The sequence below is a fragment of the Sus scrofa genome, chromosome 4 (assembly GCF_000003025.6).
Source record: "Sus scrofa isolate TJ Tabasco breed Duroc chromosome 4, Sscrofa11.1, whole genome shotgun sequence".
Lineage (NCBI taxonomy): Eukaryota > Metazoa > Chordata > Mammalia > Artiodactyla > Suidae > Sus > Sus scrofa.
In genome coordinates, this window is record NC_010446.5 from 102,964,656 (window position 1) to 102,988,001 (window position 23,346).

Sequence of the window (23,346 nt, forward strand, 5' to 3'; positions counted from 1 at the left end):
GTGTGGCATGGGTTCAATCCCTAGCCTGAGAACCACCCCCACCCCCCCAAAAAAAATCCTACACTGTTCCCAGAGCACTTTCTTATTTCTTTTTCTTTTTAACCTAACATTGTTTTTTTCTTTTTTATTATTTTTTTATTTTTTTATTACTCAATGAATTTATCACATCTGTAGTTGCATAATGATCATCACAATCCAGTTTCACAGGATTTCTATCGTCCAACCCAAGCACATCCCCCCAGCTCCCAAACTGTCTCCTCCGGAGACCTTAAGTTTTTCAAAGTCTGTGAGTCAGCATCTGTTCTGCAAAGAAGTTCATTCTGTCCTTTTTTCAGATTCCACATGTCAGTGAAAGCATTTGATGTGGGTGTCTCATCATATGGCTGACTTCACTTAGAAGGATAATTTCTAGGTCCATCCATGTTGCTAAAAATGCTGATGTTTCATTCATTTTAATGGCTGAGTAATATTCCATTGTGTATATGTACCCCATCTTCTTGATCCACTCCTCTGTCCCAGAGCACTTTCTTTCAGTGTGTAAACCAAGAGGCTGTGTACTCCTTTCAACCCCTCAGGAGAGAAACTGATATCCTGACCCAAGGTATCAGACTTTGACCTCTAGCGCCTTTGCTCTGTTGTTCTTATCTGTGCATCAGTCAGCACACTTAAAAAAATGGGCTACGTAGGAATGAAAAGAAAAACTGGTATCAGTAAATCCACCAAAGGAAAAGGGGGAAAGGAACTAACAAGACATTGAAGAAGGCAGAAGAAATGGATTACGTGGTGGGGGGCGGGGGGCAGAGTTTTCCTGAAGCACAAGCTGTGTCAGAGGATGACCAGGACCACTTCACAGAAAGAATTCTGACTGAACTTCTCTCTTTCTTCCCAGGGGTCTCTGATCATAGGATACACACCAGTGAGTCAGAGAGGAAGTGGAGGTATAAGGTCACATTTTGAGCATCCTGAATTCTGTTTCACAGTCATGTGTGTTTACTGAAACTATGTTCCTGCCCTTTGTATTTAAAGTCATCCGAAAGCAGAGATACCTTTCGAGAGAGGTTGAGGTACATGGTGAAGTGAATAATAATGACCAGTATGTATAATCCCTTACCACATGCATGGCGTTATTCTATGTATAGAGACATTTGATTCTCCTAAGAATCCTGTGGAGCTAGAAATGTTATCATCCCCACTCTGCAGATGAGGAAATTGAGGCACAGTGAGAATTAAGGCTCTAAGTCACATCAGTAGAAGAGCCAAGATTTGACCCTGGTATTGACATCTCCAGTTTCCAGGTTTCCAGTGAGCAGTGAGAGGCATTGCCTTCCCTAAGAAGACCCTGTGCATTGGTGGTGGGATCAATGGGAATTCAGGCTCTTAGGTTCCCCTCACAGCTTTATGGACCGTAAAACTGGCACCATGTCAAAGGCTATAGGCTTTGAAGTGTTTAATGCTAAGTTTTATACAAAGCAAACCAAGACTGCGCCAGCAATTGAATGGGAAAGAATGTATATTTGATCTTAGAATTGAGCATTTTGTCTATCATTAAGCATTTACCCTTCCTATAGCAAGACTTGTCTTGGCCACCACCCAAATAACTGCATGTCCCAATATGAAACAAGAAATAGGTATGCTCCTGGGGTAACTTGGAAAAGAATAATTTCTATATGGAGAGACTAGGCTCCAGAGTTCAATATGTAGTTATAATCAGAAAAAAATTTTTTCATAGAGTAATACTTTGGGGTTATTTATTCTCTTTTGATAATTTCCAAGTGTGTTTTGACCAGATTCATCAGAAAGATGCTTTTCTCTATTCCAGCCCCATTCGCTCCATTAGAGACTAGAACCTCAGCTACACAATTTTACATTGAATGTAGAACTCAAGCTGAATTGCAACACATGTTTGTTTCCATTGTCTTTAGTTTTCCCAGCGTTAGTTTCGGTGCTACCTGTAAAGAATACAAATTTCTCATCCAGACCTCGAGATCCCAAGAGCATGGTTCCAGCCTATTTTTATAGCCTCATCTTCTTCACACTACTTTCCTTTCCCTTACTTTCAAAACTTTGGGCTGAATCTCAGCCAGAGCTTCCCCATCTGTTTTGTGATGGAGTCGAGGGCATTTGTGTTGTCTCAGGCCCCTACATATTCACAGGTGGGACAGCGCCTCACCCCTCCCTGCGCTCCCTGGGGTGCTTACTTAGCCTGACACCTTTCCGAAACAGCCTGGCTTTGCTCTGTGCCAGATATGCACATTATGAGGTGACATGTCCTGTGTGTCAAATGTTAACCAGGGAAGGGACTTTGGAGTGTAACTAGTGTCACCTTTTCAGTTTACAGGGAAACCTGAGATATGCAGAAGTCAGCCACCCAAGGTCATTGGTGAGATGGTGGCAGAGCTGACTCCCTGCAAATTACCACCTTCTAAAATATAGAGGGGAACATGATATCAGGAGAAGATATTTTGGGGTCATGAAATTACATGGATTATTTATGTACTGATGGGAATAATAGAGCAGAGAGGGAAAATTGATGACACAATGATTGCAGGAGGGAAGATGTTGAGTATGTGAGAGGAGGCGGAATCCCGTATGCAAAGAGAGGACTCAGAAAATGCCCCTGGGCCGTTCACCCATAGTGGCAGTAAGGGACACTGGAGTATGTGGGGATAGATGTGGATATATTGGCAGGTATCAAGAACATGTGGAAGTTTTTTCCTGAACTCTTCTCTTTTTTTCTGTTCAATAAGAAAGATGGTTTTCAGCTGAGAATGAGAATGAAGAAAAACGTATTGAGTGGTGGGGCTCCTTTGGACAGAGTGTATCTGGGTGAAACACAGGCAGGGAAATGCCAAGGTTCTGAGGAATGAGCTCAGTGTGCGAGCACAGAGGGAAGGTCAGTGTGCCGGGGAAGAGAGGAGGCGTGATAAAGAGGTAAGGTTGTAAGGCCCATCGGGGAGGCTTAGGATTCTGCTGGTAAAGAATTTGAATTTTATGCCAGGTGCAGCGGGAAACCATTGAAGGGTTTTTCCACCCGCAGGTGACATATCCCGATTGATACACACGCACACTTTTCTAAAAATTGAGATGAACATCCCATAACATAGAAATCACCATTCTAAAGTGACTATTTCAGTAGCGCTTACAATGTTGTGCAGTCACCACCAGTTTATATTGTCAAGATCATTCTGGGATCTGTGGGAACTGGGTGGTGGGGGAGCAGGAGTGCAGAAGGAGAAACATGTTTGGGGGCGGATGCTGAAGAGAGAATAGTGGCTAAGGTGGTAGCAGAAAGGAGGGAAGAGCAGACAGAGCAACGGGATGTATTTTTGAGGAGCGTTAAGAGGATTTCTAACAGATTCAGTGCAGCATGGGAGGAAGGACGTAATATGTACGGAAGCACCTAGTAAACTTTGCCAACTGGAAAATGTTATCATCATTATTATGAAGAGCATTTATGATTATTAAAGAAAGCCAGACCCACAGTCTCTGAAGGTCCCTCAGAGTCCTGAGGTCCTCTGAGGCTTTAAAGATGCATTAACTGCCTTCGAGGGGAAAGGGGAGATTTATTTGAAGGTTTTCCTGATCCCATGCAGTGCCCAAGTGCTCCCAGAGGAGAGTGCCAGGGCATTGTCCATCCAAACACTCGGTGAGAACAGGCAAAGCCTGCCTTCAGCCAGCAGCGCTGCCTCATGGCCTGGGGGTGTGCATGAGAACTGGCAGGCCCGGGTTCAGCATCCCAGACACTATACTCTCAAGGAGGAAGTGCCCTGACGCCTGGCTTCTCCGACCTCCAGGATGTCCAGTAAAAACAGACTGGGTGGCGAGGCCCCAAGCCAGAGAGGGGAGAGTGCTTCCAGCAGTGCAGCCCTATGTGGATGACTCTTGCTGGCACTGAGCACACCCTAGAAGATTATAGCACTTTCCCCAGAATCCCAGGGGCTGGAGCCTGAGAGCCTGCTCATAAATGAGGCTCAGCATCTGACGCTGTCAGCATCCCAGATGGTGTTCAGGTGGCAAGGGGCTTTAGGCGAGACTCTCTCCAAAAGGCAATTTCTTCCCTCCCTCCCTTCTTAGAGGAACTTCCCAGAAACCCGAGTCTATTTGGTTTATGATCTTTGTAGTCTCCTCTGGAAAAAGTGGTCTGTCTTTCATGTAAGATTTAGCTTTAGATAGGCCTCTACTGGGCTAGGAACATTTTTCTTTGACAGAGAGCTTCTCACCCAGCAAATAAACGAAATCAAATCTTTCAGGCATGTGCGTAACAGTGCAGCTTCTTCCATCTGAGAGAACAGACAGCCCTTCCCATGCCATTAGAGCTGCAGTCCTCATAGTGTGGCCCCCAGACCAACAGTGTAAGCATTTGCGTCCCCCCCCCCCGCCCGCTGCCCCCCACAGGGACTTGTGAGACATGTAGATTCTCTGGCCTCACCCTGGCCTCCTGACTGGGAAATTCTGGAGGTGGGGCCCAGACATCTTTGCTTTAACAAGTCTTTGAAGAGGTTTTGATGCACACTCAAGTGAGCACCACTGCTGTAGAGAAAAAGAGAAATGCAGAACCAAAGAAAGTATGAGCAGAGAAACCGGGTGGTCACCTAAGCATCCGATGCATGACGGAAGTGAGGCCCAGGGGGAAGGTGACTTGTCCTAGAAAATTAGAGAACAGATAACCTTTTGGTCCCTCTGGGATCTACCTCCTTTCCTCAGGGAAACTCAGATTGTTCCTTCGAACTATTGTCCTTTCCCAGAGGTTCTAGCTGCTCACCCATCCTGACATTACCAAGTGACTTTGAACAATTTACTCTGTGCGTTTATATAAATCTGATCATTTCATATGGTAAAAGGTATATGACACGATGCGCATAAAATACTAAAGAAACCCCAGAGAGAGTGTGGCTTAGATCAGCAGACTTGTGGTGGAGAATTATATATAGCAGGTGTATTGTGTGTGTGTTACACTGTAAGGATTGGTGAAAGGGAGAAACTGACCCCACGTATGGTTGTAACGGGGCCTCAGACAGGCCTACAGGAAGCGCTGGAGCTGGGATGAGCTTTCAGAATGATTTCCACCTGAAGTAATGGGGACCGACATTTATATCCTTAGATTAGTCAGTCACTGGCTGTGAGCTGCCCCTGGGAGGGGCCTTCATTTTCTGCCAGGCAGTTATCTGCCAAGGGCCTTGTCTCATAGGGGCACAGCTGGAAGGCAACAGCAGCTGCAAGCTGGGTGGCTCAACCCTGAAGAAGGAATCTGGAGAGAATATAAAAGTATTCACCTGTCCCCAGAGCTGCTACAGGTGGATTTCACACTGGTGTTGCCTACCCACTGGGCTGTAGGAAATATGACCCTCTTGACTTCCTTCCCAAGGAGAGAGGGAGGAGTCAGTGGCCGAAAAACCCAGCACCTGCACCGGGGCAGTCCTGCTCATCAGCAGGGGACACCCCACTGCCCCCCAGTACACAGACAGCAGGATCATCCTCTAACAGTAGAGAAAGGCGTCTTGATGTCCTTTCAGGTGACACACCCTGGAGGTTTCTCTGACAAGACAGTCTGACTGATGTTTCACCTGCACAGTTGGCTTAGGGGCCAGTGAGCTGAGAGCTAGAGAAGCAGGAAGGGGAGAGCACCAGGCCTGACCACTGAATTCGGCCTGTGTGCTTGGCTCCAAGGAAGGCTTTCTGCTCTTCTCTGGGACTATTGCACCAAACTTTGGGAAGGGGGAGTGTCATCTCTGTTTGAAGTCCACCAGAACCCCCTCCCTAGTGCCTTGGAGCGCCAGCTGAACTCTGGCGCCTCCTAAGTGTTGTGCTTTAACACCATGCCAGTGGACTCCGGCCTAGTCCTGCTGTGAGATGGAGCAGCCACTGCCAAAGGCTTCATCTTTCCTGACCACAGGCCCTAGAGCATCCAGAGGCCTCCAGCGTTCTGTGCCCTATAAATCACCAGGCCCCCTGGCACGCTGCCAGAGGGCTGCTGCCACTGCTTTGACACAGACTTAATTACAAGCTGTTGCTCCCATCGATGGGAGCATCGTACTGTTTGCAAAGTAAGGTCTCAGGAAATGTCTGGCACATGCACGAGTAGATGCATAAATGAGTAAATGCGTTTGTGAAGCTTTATGAAAGCCCTGGGACCACCGACCAATGGAGTTGGGATCCGAGCTAGAGCAGCTCATCCTAGAGTAGAAGTGGAGGTGAGCTACTGACATCCTCAGCTCTCAGCAAAGCCGTGTTCTTTTCCACTAACAGTAAGATGAAATAAAAACACCGAGGGATGGAAAGGCAGCCTTGGAGGATGAACAGGACATTGTTAAAGGGATCCTGAAGGGGGACGGGTAGGCAAGGAAGGGGAGGCCGAGCCCCATGCCCACCCTGCTGCTGTGGCCACTGGGAGTGTGCACTTGGGGGAGATTTTCATGGATGGCCTCTGAGGCGCTGGGCTTTCCAAGCCTCACCTGCAGAGCCCCGTTTCTTTCCCTTGTGTCCACCGTCTCCCTGAGTCACTCCCTGAGTCGCCATCCAACCCTCAGAACGAGGCCTTCCCCAGCCTGAGGCAGACCGTGGTTTGCATGCCTGAGGCTGACTTGCATGCCACTCTCCCAGTAATCAGCAGCTGCAGCTACTCCCTGAGTCAGTGTGAAGGCCTCCCTGCCTGTCTCCTGTCATCTCTGCATGAGGTCTTGGGTCTCTGGGGAAAGTACTTGCAGGCCAAGGGCTTCTGACTCCACGACTCATGGCCCAGCTGGTGGAGGGCTCTCCCCAACTGCCTCAGAAGCACTCCCCCTGGGGGAGCAACTCAGTATCTCTTTGTCCACAAAGACATGTTAACATTCTTCCTGGGAGTCCCAGTCTTAGGTGGAATGGGTGTGTAATACGAGTCACAGAACCGCGACAGAAAAATCTACATAAAGCATAATGTTTACAACGATCCTCTCCCTGAGGCCTTCTGAGGTTAAAAGCGCTTTGGTTTCCTTTGGTCTGACCAGTGTACTAGTGAAGGCAAACCTGGCTTCTGTAATAAGCAAACCCTCCAACTGTCAATAGCAAAACTAGAATGGTTTTACTCGTTGCTCCCATCAGTCCCAAGCAGGTATTTGATACAGAGCCTCCCATGTGATTGATGGACACGTTCTTTCCTTGAGGCGTAGCTGTCCCCTTGGGCCTTAGAGTCCTCTGCCTTTATCTGGCAGACAAGGAAAGGGAGGGTAGAGAAGTACCCACCTGTTGGTCACGACGGCCTGGAAGAGACACACGTCCTTTCTGCTCACCTCCCAGCGACGAGGACTAGTCTGCCTGGTCCACAGGACTCTACCCACATGCAAGGGGCTTGAGAAATGTAGCTCCAGCTGGAGAGCCTTCTGAAAGACCTCCTCATGATGACAGAGGAGCACAGATCTCCGAAAAACAGCTAGCTGTCGGTCCCCAGCACTGGGAAGTCACGATTGGCGGTGGCAAACTCAAGACTCTGAAGGCATGGGAGACATCACTCATCAAGGAGAAGCACATGGAACTTATCAAGGAAGGATTATAAAAGTTGCAAGGGAAGGGAGACGGGTGAGGAGGAGAGCCGGCCAAGATGGAGTTCTGGAGGACAGAGACTAGACCGGAGCAGCTGCTGTCAAGTGTGAGGCTTTGGAAAGAAACTATTAGGAAAGGGGTCTGAGTGTTGGGACTGAGTGTTGTGTGGTGTGATTTGTCCCTTGTCAAGCTTCATTTAGTAAAGCCATCAGCAGAGTGTGGGAGGGCAGAGGCAGACTTCAGGGTTTGTTGAGTCAAATGAGTTAAAAATATCATAGCTATCCTGAAATCCAGGAGTGATGATGGTTGCCCAGCATTGTGACTATACTAAAAATTACCGAATTGTACTCTTTGAAAGGGTGAATTTTAGGCTATGTGACGATAGCTCAGTAAAAAATTACCCTAGAAACATAATAATTCCCACTTTTGAGCACTTTTTTTTGTGCCAGCACTTACACTTTTATAATCCCTATATCCTTGGTATAACCTAAAAGGTGGTGTTAATGTCTCTGTTTTACAGGTAAAGAAACTCAGCTTCACAGGGGTTCGAATGGCCCAATGTCACCCCAGTGGTAGAGTCAGAATTTGAGCTCCAGTCTGCCCAGCTGCAGCCATGGTGCTCTCTGCACAGGCCTGCTGGTCCCAGTGACAATCACTGTCATCTATTGAGTGCCAGGTGCTGAGGTAGGGACTTTGTGGATGTGACCCGAATTCCCTCAACAATCCTGGGAAGTTGGTGATAGCCTTGCTTTCATAGACAAAGTCACTGTGAGAAGGCACTGATTGCCCAGCTCAGCTAATGAGTGACGCCATGTTTCAAATCCTGTCCAGTTTCAAAGCTGCTCAATGTGCTTTCGCTTAGGGGTCCTTCAGCCCTACTCTGTGTACAGTGTCAAAATCACCTCTCTCCATCTGCCGAACAAATGAATCTTGCCTTTCCCTGCGCCAGTCAAACCCAGCTCACTTTACTAAGTACTTTTTTAAGTGGCAAGTATTATGCTAGTTGCTTTGTCTTTCCTTCTTTACCTCTCAAGTTCTGTCACCTTTTTCAAAGTTGAACTCACAACTTTTTCTGCAAAGTTGACACCAATTTTTATCCGATTCTACTCCTTTATCCCTTAAATAGAAAAATTATGTGATTTTACCAATGCATCTCAAAGTACCATCTTTGGATGGATCTAGTCTTGAGATGTTTGTTGCCAGTTCATGCAAGATAAGTAAAGCCATTGATTTTAAGTGCTCAGAAACTTTAATAGCAATTTGACATTGCTATGACAACCAGTTGCATAATCAATGGACTTACATGTTGTCTTTTTAATTTCTTTTTTTTTAATAATTCACCTTCATTGTGTTTTACAAAAGAATTGATCTACCACAGACTGGTAATTAAAAAAAAAAAATCATCCTGTACTACAGATAGTTCAAGAAGTATTGATCCAGACCACATGTCCACAAACTATGGCCCATGAGCAGGTCCAGCCTACCACCTAATTTTGTAAATAAAAAGAATTTTATTGCAGAGTGCTCTCGTGGCTCAGCTGATTACGGATCAGCATTGTCACTGCTGTGGTTGGGGTCGCAGCTGTGATGCAGTTTCAATCCCTGGTTTGGAAACTTCTGCCATGCCATGGTCATAGCTAAAGAAATTTTATTGAAACACAAACACACCTATTCATTTATATGTTGTCTACAGTGGCTTTCATGCTACAGTGGCAGCACTTTATACTTGTGACAGAGACCACATGGCCCACAGAGCAAAACATATTTACTGCATGGACCATGTAGAGAAAGGTTACTGACCCTGCTCTAGACCCCCAGTTCTCAGCCATGACAGCACGTTAGGAACACCTGGGAGAGATGTTCCAATGACCATGGCCCAGCTCTATCCCCAGAGATACTGACGTCATTCGTCTGGGGTGCAGCCTGTGCAGGTCACTTTAATGCGCAGCCAAGTTTTAGACCCTCTGATTTAGATGAGAAACTCTCCACTCTAGTTGGAGGATCAAATCACCATAGATGCCAGAGATCCACCCCGAACCGACTGAATCAGAGCTCTGGAGCACGGGCCCAGGAATTGCAGGGGCCCAGGAATGCTTGAGTGTGTTTTCTTAAGTAACTCCCCACGGGTAATCTAGATGTTTAGCCAGGGTTGAGAACCACTGGTGTAAACTCTGGAGCAATGATGTTCCAAGGTGTTAACACATATCAGAATGACATAACAGTGGTATGGGAACGGAGATTCCCAAGCCCCACCTCTCGCGAGTCTAATTAAGTCAGTCTCAAGTGGATGTGCACCAGGAATGTGCATTTTTAGCTAAGCCTTCAAAGTACTCTGGACCAGAGAGCATCCTTGGACTGCACTCTGAGAAACACTCTTCTAGTGCAACAAGCACTTGGTTTATGGCCAGGCCCCTGCGGAATGACTTAGATGGTGTGACTCATTGTTCCCTTGGTAAAACGAGAACAATCCCTCCCTAGCCTTACTTTTCCAAGACTGTGTGAGCACTGAACATGGTATGTGACAGTGTTTCATCAAAGTAAAGGAAAAATGCAAAGAGGAGCATATCAACTCTCCCTGGGGTATCAATGGCTGGTAACGATGTACCTTGTTCTATCTCCAGAGAGATTTTATTCCAAAGCAATCTCCATGGAAAATTCATGTAGCTGAAATAGGCCCAGAGCAGGAGTCTGGGGTTTTTGTGGGAATGGCTCTACATCCTTTGATACACGTCCTTGCAAAAATAATAGGGAGGAGAGGAAAAAGAAACATTTGTTATCCTAAGCAGTTCACACAGATTATTTCAGTTAATTCTCACATCAGCCCTTTAAGTTAGATAGTATTAGTGTGCTTATTTTATTTTATTTTTATTTTTTTGCCTTTTAGGGCCATACCCACGGCCTGTGGAGGTTCCCAGGTCAGGGGTCTAATTGGAGCCACATCTGCCAGCCACCTACACCACAGCTCATGGCAGCGCCAGATCTTTAACCCACCAAACGAGACCAGGGATGGAACATGCATCCTCATGGTTACTAGTCGGATTCGCTTCCCCTGCGCCACAACGGGAACGCCAGTGTGCTCATTTTAAAGATAAGATAGCTCAGAGGGGTTAAGTGATTTGCCCAAAGTCATTGACAGCTTGAATGTGTCAAGGTAGGGATTTAGGATCCAGGCCATCAGACTCTAGAGCCCACCTCCTTGAGCACTCTGCCTTTCTCCCCTATATCTGTGTGAAAACAGCCTTGGCCAGGAGAAGGAAGAAAAGGCTTCCCAAAGGCCACTCAGCCTCATGTGTACTGCTTTCCAGTGCAGTATTCATTCAGAATTTCTGTGGAGCCACATGGCCCCATGCATCCCTCTACCAAGTCCTCACACAGGTGTAATGTAGACCTCCCCATGATGTGAGTATCCTTGGAAGGACCTGCTCTTTGTCACTGAGCTGACTGCCATTTCCAAAGTCATCCCATGACTTGACCAGCCATTATGTGGGAACTGTCAACAATAAACACAGCAGAACTCTCAGCATTCTAAGAAGTCAAAGCACAGGAAAGAAAATAATTACTGAGTATTTCCTCCTACCCAGCAGGAGTCCATGACCATCGTGGAGGCCCACTTCTTTTAAAGATTAGCTCTGCAATGGTAGAGAGCAGAGGCAGGCCTGAGGAAGAGGATCTTCCCTGGACACCTCTCAGCACACTGTCTATTTGATTGTGTTCAGTTGAAAGTAAATATGTGTTAGTGAGTTAGAGGGTAGGGGATGCAAGAACTGAGATGGCAGAAAGAATGGACCAGGTCTTTTCCCCTCAAAACCATGGACCAGTGAGGGTTCACCCAGCTCCAGCAGGTGGAGGTTTGTCCAGGAGCTGCTGGGAGAAGTCAGCTGTGTTCCAGAGCAATGGTGTTTTCCATTCCCAGCCCCAGAGAAAGGGGATTGGCTAAAGCAGAGGTCCCTATCCACCCACTTGTCTTACTACTGCTCCCCCCACAACCAGCTTATCCCCAGTCCCTTCTCTGTCCCACTCTTTCAGATCCACCGGACAGAGCTCCCTTTCTCATCATGCGTTCTAATTTTCCCCATCCCTCCCCTCATGCCTGACGAGTCCTTTTCCTCTTGCCCCTTTCAGCAGGGTGACCTTGAGAACAATAGCCAGCCTGGGACTCTAAACCTGCTCTTTGACCTCCTGCCCTCTGGGCCTGCCATCCTCAGCCCTGTTCTCCAGAGGAACCCAGAACGTTCCAGTAACCTGCTGTAATGTGGAAGTACCATTTCAGTAATGACAGCCTTCTGTTGCTCTAACTCAGGAGGCAGCAAACCATGGCCCATGGGTCAAATCCAGCCCACCGTTTTGTAAGTAAAACCTCGCTGCAACATAGCCACACCATTCGTTTACAGAGTGTCTATGGCTACTTTCATGCTCCAAGGACAGAGTGGAGTAGCTGTGACAGAGACAGCATGGTCTGCAAAAAGCCTAAAATGTTTACTCTCTGGCCATTTACAGAAAAAAAAAAAAAAAATTGCCAGCCTCTGACCTAGAATATCCACTGCTTAGTCTGAGGCTTGTTTGAATAAGGTCCCAGGATTGTTCTGAGTTGAAGTGGTTAGTGGGTGTTTTCTTTGGAAGTTGCTTGAGCCTTGAAAGACATGAGTGAGTGCCATACAACAGAAAGTCGAAAGGAGATGCAGTTGCCTTCTTGGTCTCACAAAGCAGCACCGCACCCCGTAATTATGGGGACATTCCTGCTCCAGCCGAGAGAGCTAGTGTGGAGTCCTTCTCTGTGGTTGAAGTAGGACAGTCCTTGGGACAAAGCTCTTCAATTTTCTCACCACTCCTCTCAGGGAGAGCTTCTTGGTGCCACAGGGACCGAAACAAAAGAAGTATAATGGAAGCTAAGCTGTCATCCATTGTCATAAATCTCTGAGATATTTGTCTAAAGTGACACATAGCAACTGGTAAAATGCAAGATTCCCCAGCCCTTTGATGACCCAGCCTAACAGAGGGTTCTCGACTCCCACTTACTTCCGATTCCTTTCATCTCACCGTGAAACCCCTTGACCCGTGAATAGTCAATCCCTCCACCCACAGATAATTGGCCATTTAGTGTTAGAGTCATTTTAATTTTTGACTTGATAATAATAATGATATAATAACCACTGTGATTCTCCCATATATGGGGCTTACCCTGCCAGGAATTATAGGCTTTATGTCATACATGGCAACGTGACTGAGTCAAACTAGTGCCAGATCCCACGTGTTGCTTTTTCACATCAAGGCCCCGTGCCATAGTGACTATCCCTGTGGTTGTCTGGACGCTTCCCTGTATCTGGTAACAAAACACAGGTCAACTGGGGCTCCTAATGGTCCTGCTGTGAAAGCATCTCTGAGGCAATGTCAAATTTGGATGTCTCAGGGGGCTCCTCCCAGTGCTGTTTCAAGGCACTTCATAACTTAAAACAGGCCTTCATCATCATTGCTCTGCAAGTGGCCTCTGAACTGCTATCCTCCACCACTCTACCTATTCAGTTCTAACGATGGTCATCAAGCCATCCCTGGGGCTCCATCTCTTTCCCATCCTTGATGTTGATGGGAACTCTTGGCCTTGGAGTCCCTGGGAGAAACCTCACTACTCCCTTCGGATGACATAGCATATTTAGGCTATCTTTGCTACTATTGCTGCTGCTCCTCAGAATCCCAGGATGCCATTCCTCTATGTTTATTGAAATAACAGCGCTGAGTGTCTCTATATGGACAGAGTGGACAAAACTCAGTCCTGACTTCAGTCGAGACTGCAGGTTAGGTGGGAGAGAGACAAAAATATATAACACAATGATGGAGCACCGGGTGACTGGGAACTTGGAAGTGATGGTTCAGGAAGACTTCCCAGAGGGAGAACGTAGAGAAGTGTTTTAACACATGAGTAGAAGCCAGACAAAGGGATCTAGGCAGGAGAATCAACATCCATGTTGACCCAGAGGCATAGGAGACAGTTATAGAGACTTGAAAAAAGTACGTCTTTGTCTTGACTTATGGGGCCTGAAGATGAACCTATATTGCCCAAGGCTCTTGACCCTACCAGAAGGTGACAGCTTTCCCCATGGGGATGCAGACCAGACCCTACTGGTGTTGTACCACCGTGGCACTCTCCCTGAGATGGGCTGAGGGTCTACACAGCCCTGGCATGGGTTGACCCTTGCATTAGCTGAGGGATATTTTTCTGTACCACTCTAATGCGTTTCATTACCTTTAGGTAAGGAAACAAGTCTCAAAATTTCTTTTTGTGACTTTTCTAGAAACTCCATGGCCTCTGGGCAAATTAGACCACTGCTCCACTGTGCCCAACAGCCCACTGTACCCAACAAGAATGGGCCGGATCCCTCAACATCATATCTAGAACCCTTGGTAATATTCACTAGAGTCTCATGGACCCTACCTCTTCTTATGCAATCATGATCAATCAGGTTGAAATTGTAACTTTCACTTGTCCCCACATAGCTTTCACTTGAGAGGGGCACGAAGAAGACTGAGACCCCTGTCCTAGTTCTCAGAAAGAAAAAACATCTAAAACAGTTAATCAGGGGTTTGTGCTTGGCTTTATGGTTTTCATGAGGCTTGTTCAACTGATGCCAGCAACATCTGGAACTGGGAGTGTATCTGGTCACACTGCAATAAAAGGAGGCTCCCTTGGCTGGGTTTCCCTGCAGGAAGAAACCCAAGAGAGAGCAGCAGAAAGGGTACAAGGGTATTGGAGGCAGAGCTAGTGGGAAGGGCATGTGGTTTTTGCCTAAGGAGGAAGTAGCCATCCCTCCTGGTTGGGGCAGCCCTTTACTACCACTATCTTCCCTCACCCTCCACCCCCCAAAAAAAGAAAGAAAAAGAAAAGATGAAAGAAAGAGAGACCCCATTGTGCAGAGGGACAAATTCAGGAGAGGTCAAAGTGAAATCAGTTTTAAGACATAGGGCAAGGGCCACTTCTTTGCCTGCCATAAAAATTCCTTTACAGTTATTATGGTCATATTTTGTTAATAAAAGAGATTTTTAAAACATTTCTTTCTCTTTCCTTCCAGATACTTGAGTCCACTGTATTGCCAATCTCTGACAAATTAGGTTTGGGTTATGTGTTAACTGCTTAAAGTTGGCTACTCCCAGAAGCAATTGTACTTTTAGGATGGATTCCTGAAGTCAACTGATAGTCAAATAGTGTTTTTCTAATATCATCTCAGTAGCTTGGTTGAAGGTTTTTGGTAAAGGGTAGCTATAGAATCCCTGAACCTTAACAGCTGGTAAAGATCTTGATGGTCAACTAGTAAAACCTTCCACCCAGTGATGGAATTCTCCCTAAAACACCCAGAACTGCTTGATCACTTCCAGTTATGGAAACTCGCTTCTGTGAGAGCAAATATTCAGCCTTTGGATGGTTTTGTTAGAAAGTTTGATCTCTCTCTGAAAGAAAATCTGCCTTCCTAAAGCTTCATTTCACCAAACCAAGCTAGATTTTTTTGGAGCTTAAATAAGTCTAATCCCTTCCCCACATGATACTTGGCTAAATATTTAAAAGTAGCCATCATACCACAAGACTTTTCCTCTAAGCAAAAAAATCCTAAAATCCCTTCAGTGCTTTCTGGTTTCTTGTACACAGTCAACCTCCCCTCCATGGGGTTCTTTCTAGTTGGTCAATGTCCCTCTTAAAATGCAGTACCCATAATTGGTTCCCAACTCCAAGTGCATCCTAACCATTAGCAAAATGGAGTATCAATCTTAGAGCTCTTTTGGCAGCCCTGGCAGACCATGGCCTCATGTTGAACTTGGAATAAATACGCAATTCTACTTCCTGTCTCTGCTTCTCCCAGTCACCCTTTCAGATGATGGCTGCTCATTCAGCCCTTCCTCAAAACTGTGTTTTTCCATGTACATTTTCAACCTAAAATTGAGGGTTTTGTTTTGTATCTATGTTCCTTTTGTCATGTCCAGGTGCTTTTCAGTCCTGATTCTGGTCTCAGTGTATTACTCTCCCATCACATTTCAGGTTTGCATATAAAGACAAGTGGGCCAAACACAGAGCTCACTTTACCTTCATTCAGGTTGATACTGACCAATATCCTTCAGATTGTTCCACAACATTCCACATATCCACATACATTTTAACCCATTACTCTATCTTGTCTGTAAGAGTAGATGAGTTATTTTATCAAAGGCCTTGCTCAGATCATGTTACAGCTATGTTCATGCCTACCCTAATCATGCTGCAAGTTCAGTTGCCCAATAATGAAAGGAAATTACATTTGTCTATAACCCATGAAGCTCATGGTAAGCATGTGATTCTTTTCTAAATGCCAAAGTATCATCTGTTAGAAACTCATGACAGAAATCAATAGTAAGTTGATTGCCATTATTTTTTAAAATCTACCTTTCTAGCTTCTAGGAGGTCAGGGCATCTATTTAACTTATTTAACTTACTATCATGTCTCCCATACATCATATTCCTAAAGAATTTTTTTTTTTTTTTTTTTTTTTTTTTTAGGGCTGTACCTACAGCATATAGAGGTCCCAGGCTAGGGGCCCAATCAGAGCTGTAGCCACCAGCCTGTAACACAGCAATGCTGGATCCGAGCCATGTCTGCAACCTGCACCACAGCTTATAGCAATGCAATCCCCAACCCACTGAGCAAGGCCAGGGATTGAACCCGCATCCTCACAGATGCTAGTCAGATTTGCCAACCACTGAGCTACAACGGGAACTCCGATTTTCCTAAAGATTTTTAACAGCCACATCTCAAAAATTTTTTTAGTATCCTGGAACAGAAATTTAGCTCACTTAAATTGACTAGATACTTTCTCTTTAGTTCCTAACCCATCTCAGCCTTTCATTTCTTTCTTCATTTTTAAAGTTCCCCATTATTGTGTTTAATATATTTGGTACATTCAAAAGAGTATCAAAATATGTAACTATAGACAGATATGTACATACATAATGATGTATAATAATATAATGAGCAGCTGAAAACCAGAAACCAGTATAAAATCCAGAACTCTCCAATAACATATAGCTTCATATTTGCTCATCTCATTTCAACCTTCTGCCTCCTCCTTCTCTACACTTAAAGAAAGGACGCTCTGAATTTTATATTATTCTCTTCTAAAAAATAATAGTTTTGCCATTAATATAAATCTATGCTTAAACCATATATTATTTATTTTTGTTTGGGCTTTGGACTGAACGTAATATTACTCTTAATGTAATCTTCTGGGACTGCTCTTTTTTTTCCACTCAAATTATATTTTAAGAATTCAACAATATTGTGGGGTTACTGTAGTAGTGCAGCGGAAACAAATCTGACTAGGAACCATGAGGTTGCGGGTTTGATCTCTGGCCTTGCTCAGTGGGTTAAGTATCCGGTGTTGCCATCAGCTGTTGTGTAGGTCGCAGATGCAGCTCCGATCCCACATTGCTGTGGCTGTGGTGTAGGCTGGCAAGCCGTAGCTCTGATTAGACCCCTAGCCTGGGAACCTTCATATGCCATGGGTGTGGCCCTAAAAAGCCAAAAAAAAAAAAAAAAAAAAAAAAAAGGAATTTAACAGTATTGTGACAGTTACAGTTCATTTATATTCACTGTTACATATACTATGTGTTCAAGTAATGTATCTATTTTTCTGTTACAGGACAAGTGGTGGTTTTAAAAAACATATCTGCAAATTCTTTGATATCCCTATCAAAAGGTAATTCTCTCTTGCATAGAGGCTTTTTTGATAAATGAAGCAAACATGATACTGTATGATTTCTGAAGCTGGGTCAAAAGTTACTGATTATGTAATTTTCTCTCTTCCCTTCCTTCCTCTGTGCTTCCATCCCTCTCTCCCTCTCTCCTCTTTCTTCCTTTCTCCCTCTATGTTATCTTTTTTTCTCCTCCACTTCCTCCCACTACTTAGAATGCAGCCACTTAGAAAAGTCTCTTATAGGTGAAATGGAGCAGCACTAAATGAGGTCTTAACAAATAGCCAGCATCAACCACTGGACATGTGAGTAAGTGTGCTTTCAAATGATTCCAACTCCTAGTCTTCCAGCTGCCCTATCTGACTCTGGGTGGAGAGAGACCAGCTGTTCTCTCTAAGCCCTCCTAAAATTGCAGGCTCTCATGTTATTGTCATTTTAAGTGACTAACCTTTAAGGCTGTTTGTCACACAGCAAAGGATAACTAAAATAGGACCCTTGGATGGTTGTCAAGTTTTTGTTCCTACCAATAGTTCCCTGGTGAATGTTCTTATATTTGTCTTGATAAGTCTTGCACATTTTTGCTAAATTTATTTTTAAATACTTCCTTTTTATTGCTATTCCAAATGATTTCCTTTTTAAAATTGTTTGTATTCTTGCTGGCATAAAAATACAAGTTTATTTTTTTCTTGCTCATTTGGTCATTCACCTTGCCAAATCCTATTATTCTTTCTAATTCTATTGTTTGAGACTTTCAGTGTAGACAGACATATTATCTGGAAATATCAATTTTGCTTTCTTCCTATTTTTGTGTCTCTAGTTGCTTTTGTTGTCATGTTATGCTGGCTAGAATTTCCCGTACAGTGTTGAGTAGAAGTCTTAAGGCTGGACATCTTTGTCTTTTGAATTTAAGTATAATGTGTCTGACATTCCTTATTAAGAATGATGCTTGTAAACTTTTGGTAGTCTTTATCAGAGGAGGAATATTATCTTTTATTCATGTAATTTACTAAAAATTTTTATCATGAAATATGTAGAATTCTATAAAATTTCATTTTTTAAAAGTTTATTGAGGTATGATTTACATAAAACAAAATTCACCTCTTAGAGTGTATAGTTCAATGAGGTTTAACAAATATATGCAGTCATTAGCCATTGCTACCATGAACATAGATCTTTTTTGTCACCATAAGATTCCCTCATGTCATTTGCAATCAATCTCCTTGTATTCTCTTTTTAAAAAACAGGTGAATTTAGTATTATTTAAGAATTCTATGTGTAAATTCATGAGTGGTTTTTGTCCTGTTGTTTTACTTCTTTTGCTGTCTTTGTTTGGCTTTGGTGTAATTACTCTTGCCTCATAGGATTTATTGGGAGAGTATTCATCTTTCTTCTACTTTGTAGAGAAACTCTTATGAAGTTGGAATGATATGTGCCTTGAAAAGTTGGTAAAATTCACTTGAACCATTAGTCTGAGCTGTTTTCTCTGTTGAAAGTGTTTTAAACATTGCTTCAATGTATTTTATAAGAAGAGGACTATTAAGGATTTCTGTTTCTTTTAGAGTCAGTTTTAAGTTCTAGAAATGTGTCCATTTTCACATTTATTGGCATAGAAGTCATACTATATTTTCCCCTTAATCACTGCCATATATGATATTGTTTAATTGTGCATTTCATTTTTCTTGATTATCAACATTGACAGAGGTTTAGTAATTTTATTCTTTTCAAATATTTAACTTTTGGCTTTCTTGATGCTCTCTTTTGTATCTATGTTTCTTATTTCATTGATTTGTACTCTTCATTATCTCTTTCTTTGTGTTTGTTCTTTTCTATTTTCTTAAGATCATTTATTCCAGACTTCTTCTTTTCCAAAATAAACATTAAAATCTATAAATTATTCTCCAAGTTCTGCTTTAACTTCATGTCACAAGTTTTGATATGTATTATTTTTATTATTATTCAAATACAGTTAATTTAATATCCAATATAATTTTGTCTTTGACACATGACTTATTTACAGGGTGTTTTGAAATTTTCAAATATATGATTTTAAAACTTTTTTTACTGACTCTTACTAAAATGCATTCTTGTCAGAGAATTTTTGTTCTTATGTGCCAAGTTTTAAATTTATTGCAGCTTGCTTTACATGTTTATGATCAGTTTTTGTAAATGTTAAGAAAAAGATGATTATCTAGTTTTAAAAAGCAGAGTTAATATATGATCTATATTTGATTAAGCTCATTACTTAAATAATGTTCAAATAATCTACATTACTATGTTCTTTTGGCATGTGTCATATGTAATATTTGAGATGGATGTGATAAAATCCACTTTGGTGACAGATTTTTGTCATCATTGATGACTTTTATCAATTTCATATTTAATTTTTGTCAATGTAAGTGATTTACTCACTATAGGATTTTAAATTATAGTCATAAAATACTCACCAAAGTCAGGAGAACAGTGTATACACAAAGTAAATATTTCAACAAAGAGATGGATAATATTTTAAAAGTACCAAACAAAAATAGCTGAATGTAGCTGAATGTAAAAATTCAATAGAGAGTTTCAACAACAAACTGTATTAAACAGAAGAAAGGATTGGTGAACTCCAGGGAAAGTCAGCAGAAATCATACAAAGAAGCAAAAAGAAAAAGAATGAAAAACAGTGAAGATAGCTTAAGGGATTTATTCAACACCATCATGTGGCCCAATATATGCCTTATGGGAGTACAAGAAAGAGAAAATAGAATGGGGCCAGACACTTATTCAAAGAAATAATGGTTGAAAACTTCCCAAACCTGATGGAGAAATGGGATAATATAGTCAAAGTACTGGGCTGGGAAAAAAAAAACCTGTCAACTAAGAATACTTTACCTGGCAAAGTTGTTCTGCAGAAGTGAAGGAGAAAGAAAGATATTCCCAGGCAAATAAAAGCTAAACTTCATCATCAGCAGTCTTTACTTATAAGAAATGATAAAGGGAGTTCTTCAGGAGGTCCCTAGTGGCTCAGTGGGTTAAGGATCTGGCATTGTCACTGTTGTGGCTCTGGTGACAGGTGTGGCTTGGGTTCAATCCCTGGCTCAGGCACTTCTGCATGCTGCAGGCCAAAAAAAAAGGGGGGGGGAGAAGGGAGTTCTTTCAAGCTAAAATAAAAGGACACTAATAAGTAACATGAAAACATATTAAAGAGTAAAACTTACTGGTAAAGGTAAATACAGAGTCACATTTGGAATACCATTATACTGTGATGGTGCTGTGTAAATTACTTATAATTCTAGTATAAAGATAAAAGCCTCTAAGTATTCAAAATGACTATAGCTATAATAACTTTTAAATGAATACACAATGTAAAAAGATTTAAATTGTGACATAAAGAACAAAATATAAGTAGGGGAGTAAAAAGTTGAGCTGTTGAGCTTCTGTATGTGATCAAAGTTAAGTTGTTATTAGCTCAAAATAGACTATTTTACTTTAAGATGCTTTCGATAATACTTACAGTAACTAAGAGCAAAAACCTAGAGTAGATACACAAAAGATAATTAGTAAGGAGTCATAACATACCGCTACAGAATATCAAGTTACAAAGAAACTTGTAACTAGAGAGGAAGAATGGAATGCATGATCTACAAAACACCCAGAAAATAATTAAATGGCAATAGTTAGTGCTTATGCATCAATAATTACTTTAATTATATTCTCCAATAGCAAGACTTACAGTGACTGAATGGATTAAAACAAGACCCTAAGCATTAAAATATGTCGCCTACTAGAGATTCACTTTACTTTTAAGAACACATGTACTGAATGTGAAAATATAGAAAAAGATATTTTATGCAAATAGAAACCAAAGGCAAGCAAAGGTAGCTATACTTATATCAGACAAAATGGATTTTTAACTCAAAGTCTATAATAAGAAACAAAGTCATTATGTGATGATAAAGGGATCAATCAATACATCAAGAGAATTAACAACTGTAAGTATATATGTGCCCAATATTGGAGCACCTAAATATATTCAGCAAATATTAACAGATCTGAAGGGAAAGAATAGACAGCAATACGATAATAACCCTGTAGATCTGTACCCTACTTTCAACACTGAATAGATCATCCAGACAGAGTCAGTTAGGAAACTTTGGATTTAGACTACATTTTAAGTCAAGTGGACCTAACAGACATCCCATACAATAGCACTAGAATACATATTCTCTAGTGCACACAGAACATTCTTCAGGATTGATCATTCTTCAGCGGTATTATCCAGCAGAGCCAATGCAAACCTTAAGAAATTTAAGATTGAAATCATATGAAGCATCTTTTCTGACTACAATGGTATGAAACTAGAAATCAGTTACAAGTGGAAACTGGAATATTCACAAATATATGGAGCTAAACAGCATGCTCTAGCACAACCAGAATTAAAGAAGGAGTCAAAAGGGAAATCAAAAATATCATGAGAAAAATGAAAACGGAGGGAATTCCCTTCATGGCTCAGAGGTTAACAAACCCAACTAGGATCCATGAGTTTGTGGGTTTGATCCCTGGCCTTGCTCAGTGGGTTAAGGATCCAGCATTGCTGTGAGCTATGGTGTAGGCCGGTGGCTACAGCTCCGATTCGACCCCTAACCTGGAAACCTCCATATGCCGCAGGTGCAGCCCTAAAGTAGCAAAAAAAGAAAAAAAAGGAAAGAAATGGAAACATAATATACCAAAACTTAAGGGACACAGCAAAAACAACAATAAATGTTTTCATTGCTGGAGCAAATTAACACATCCCCTGGCTGTATACCTGATATACACCCACAAATCTAGCAAATGCCTTTATCTCCATACTTGTCCCTAAGGCCCATGAGAAGCAGTTTACTTTCAGCTGGCAAGACTAGCAATATACCTTCACTGTGCTACCTCAGGGGTATATCAACCCTCCAGCCCTAGGTGATAGTTAAGTTCTCAGGGATCTTGATTAACTTTCTCTTTCATAAGATATCACACTGATCCATTATATTGATGACGTTATGCTGATTAGAACTAATGAGCGAGAAATAGAAACTTCTCTAGATTTATTGGTAAGACATTTGTGTGTCAGAGTGTAGAAATAAATCTAAAATTTAGGGGTTTTCTACTTCAGTCATATTTCTAGGCATTTGGTGATGTGGGGCATATTGAGATATACCTTTTGAAGTAAAGGGTAAGTTATAACAGTTAGCCTCATCTATCACCCAGAAAGAGGCACTATGCCTAGTGGGCCTCTTTTGGAGGCAACATATTTCTCACTTGGGTGTGTTACCTTGGTCCATCTACCACATGATTTGAAAAGCTGCTATTTCTTAATGGGACCCGAACCAGAGGAGGCACTGCAACTGGTCCAGGCTGCTGCGCAAGCTGCTGTGCCAGTTAGGCCATATTATCCAGCAGAGCCAATGGTACTTAAAGTGTCAGTGTCAGAGAGAGATGCTGCTTGGAGTCTTTGGCTCATCTCTATAGGTGAACTGCAGCTCAGGTCTTTGGGCTTTTGGAGCAGGACCCTGAGATACTCCTTGGATAACTGCTCCTCTTTTGACAAACAACTTTTGGCCTGCCACAGCTTAGGAGACATTCAACACTTAACTGTGTGCCACCAGGTTACTATGTGACCTGTCCTGCCCACCACGAACTGGGTGTTATTTAACCCACCAAACCATAAAATTAGACATGCACAATAGCACTCCATCATCAAAGTGTTACATCCGTGATCAGTCCCAAGCTGGTCCTAAAGGCACAAAGAAGTTACAGGAAGAAATGGCTCAAATGCCCATGGTCCCTACTCCTGTTGTACTGCCTTCTCTCTCTCAGCCTACACCTTACCTGTGGCCTCATGGGAGGTTACCCACAATCAGTTAAGACAGGAAGAAAAGACTCGGGCCTGGCTTTCAGGTGGTTCTACACCATGTGCAGGCACCACCCAGAAGTGGACAGCTGCAACACTGGGACCTCCCTAAAGGATAGTGGTGAAGGGAAGTCCTCCCATAGGCAGAGCTTCAAGCAACGTGTCTGCTTATTCATTTTATTTGGAAGGAATAATGGTCGGGTGTACAAATACGTACTGATTCATGGGTGTTAGCAAATGATTTGGCTGGATGGCCAGG

The 23,346-nt window shown here is 42.8% G+C and overlaps 1 long non-coding RNA gene across 1 annotated transcript; it reads left to right on the top strand.

The window, feature by feature from the left end:
* Positions 406-21,740, top strand: LOC106510178. Its single transcript, XR_002343457.1, has 4 exons — positions 406-8,199; positions 11,638-11,861; positions 17,170-17,226; positions 17,437-21,740. It is a non-coding gene; the product is annotated as an uncharacterized LOC106510178 (long non-coding RNA).